Source organism: Scyliorhinus torazame, chromosome 15, assembly GCF_047496885.1.
Source record: "Scyliorhinus torazame isolate Kashiwa2021f chromosome 15, sScyTor2.1, whole genome shotgun sequence".
In the NCBI taxonomy this organism is placed as follows: Eukaryota; Metazoa; Chordata; class Chondrichthyes; order Carcharhiniformes; family Scyliorhinidae; genus Scyliorhinus; species Scyliorhinus torazame.
The window spans coordinates 207,075,571-207,077,689 of record NC_092721.1 but is presented as its reverse complement, the minus strand read 5'-3'; the positions used below and the strand labels follow the sequence as shown (position 1 = coordinate 207,077,689).

At 62.2% G+C, this 2,119-nt stretch overlaps 1 protein-coding gene across 1 annotated transcript in view; it reads left to right on the top strand.

Annotated features, from left to right (window-relative positions):
* Nucleotides 1–766: 766 nt before the first annotated feature.
* LOC140392158 (rho-related GTP-binding protein RhoG) overlaps nucleotides 767–2,119 on the top strand; it is a 54,626-nt gene continuing 53,273 nt past the window's right edge. The window contains exon 1 of the mRNA XM_072477522.1: nucleotides 767–786. The gene's annotated coding sequence lies outside the window, so the exon portion shown is untranslated. The remainder of the gene's footprint in view (nucleotides 787–2,119) is intronic.

Here is a 2,119-nt window from a genome sequence, read left to right as displayed (position 1 = left end):
CACGTCTTTCGGGACTTGTGGGAGGAAACGGGACCACCCGGGGAAACCCATGCAGACACGGGGAGAACGTGCAGACTTCACACAGACAGTGACCCAAGCCAGAATCGAACCTGGGACCCTGGCGCTGTGAAGCAACAGTGCTAACCACTGCTACCGTGTCACCCACAGGGCTAATTTTGTGGTTTCAATTTTCCCGCCCATTCCCAGTATCCCAAATCCCTGAGAGATGAATAATCTGTCTGCCCCACAGTCTGAGATATATCCAGCGATGGATCCACAACACTCCGATAGAGAATTCCAAAGATTCACAACCCCCGGAGTGAGGAAATTTCTCCCCATTCTCGGCCCCCAATCCCGAGACTGTCCCCGTGTTTTCGATTCCCCGGCCAGCGGGAACAATCTCTCCGCCTCCCCCCCCCTGTCAAACCCCCTCAGAATCTGGAATGTTCCACTCAGATCATCATCATTCTTCTAAACTCCAGACTCAGGGTCCAACTCACTCAGACCAGGCCCAGGGGCTTGAGGAGCATGAGGGGTGATCTCTGCCCCTGGCACCCTCACTCTCTGCCCACTGCCGGCCAGCCTGAGGGTGGCATTGAGGATCTCTTTGCCCCGGGTGGGGGGCAGCAGCTGTGACTGCCTCCCCTAGCCGAGTTGCCGATTTAAGAGATTTTTGGCTCCCTGCCATTTCCTGATGGGTGTCAGTAACTGAACTTCCTCTGAGGCGAGGCGGTCAACTTCCTCGAATCTGTAAGCGGAGTGAGAGGCGAGTGGAGGAGATGCGAGGTGAGTGGGACATTGCTCCCCCCCCCCCCAAAACCTGGCGGAGGGAGGGGCAGGCGGGCAGCGGGACCCGGGGGCAGCCACAAACTTCACCCAAACTTTCCAGAAGTTTGTTTCCTTTGTAAAAAGTTTGAGCGGAGCCCCGGAGGCGGATATTGGGGGAGGGAGGGTGGGGAGGCTCTGTCTCCTGTGTTTGGGAGGGTGGGGGGGAGGAGGCTGTGTCTCTGTGTTTGGGAGGGTGGGGGGGAGGAGGCTGTGTCTCTGTGTTTGGGAGGGTGGGGGGAGGTTGTGTCTCTGTGTTTGGGAGGCTGTGTCTCTGTGTTTGGGAGGGTGGGGGGAGGCTGTGTCTCTGTGTTTGGGAGGGTGGGGAGGCTGTGGCTCTGTGTTTGGGAGGGTGGGGAGGCTCTGTCTCCTGTGTTTGGGGGGGAGGAGGCTGTGTCTCTGTGTTTGGGAGGGTGGGGGGGAGGTTGTGGCTCTGTGTTTGGGAGGGTGGGGGGAGGCTGTGTCTCTGTGTTTGGGAGGGTGGGGGGGAGGAGGCTGTGTCTCTGTGTTTGGGAGGGTGGGGAGTCTGTGTTTGGGAGGGTGGGGGAGTCTGTGTTTGGGAGGGTGGGGGGGAGGCTGTGTCTCTGTTCGGGAGGGTGGGGAGGCTGTGTCTCGGTGTTTGGGGGGGAGGCTGTGTCTCTGTGTTTGGGAGGATGGGGAGGCGGTGTCTCCTGTGTTTGGGAGGGTGGGGGGGGAGGCGGTGTCTCCTGTGTTTGGGAGGGTGGGGGGGGAGGCGGTGTCTCCTGTGTTTGGGAGGGTGGGGGGAGGCTCTGTCCCTGTCTGGGAGGGTGGGGGGAGGCGGTGTCTCCTGTGTTTGAGAGGGTGGGGGGGAGGCGGTGTCTCCTGTGTTTGGGAGGGTGGGGGGGGAGGCGGTGTCCTCCTGTGTTTGGGAGGGTGGGGGGGGAGGCGGTGTCTCCTGTGTTTGGGAGGGTGGGGGGGAGGCGGTGTCTCCTGTGTTGTGGGAGGGTGGGGGGGAGGCGGTGTCTCCTGTGTTTGGGAGGGTGGGGGGGAGGCGGTGTCTCCTGTGTTTGGAGGGTGGGGGGAGGCGGTGTCTCCTGTGTTTGGGAGGGTGGGGGGGGAGGCGGTGTCTCCTGTGTTTGGGGGGGGAGGCGGTGTCTCCTGTGTTTGGAGGGTGGGGGGAGGCGGTGTCTCCTGTGTTTGGGAGGGTGGGGGGGAGGCGGTGTCTCCTGTGTTTGGGAGGGTGGGGGGGAGGCGGTGTCTCCTGTGTTTGGGAGGGTTGGGGGGGGGGAGGCGGTGTCTCCTGTGTTTGGGAGGGGTGGGGGGGGGGAGGCGG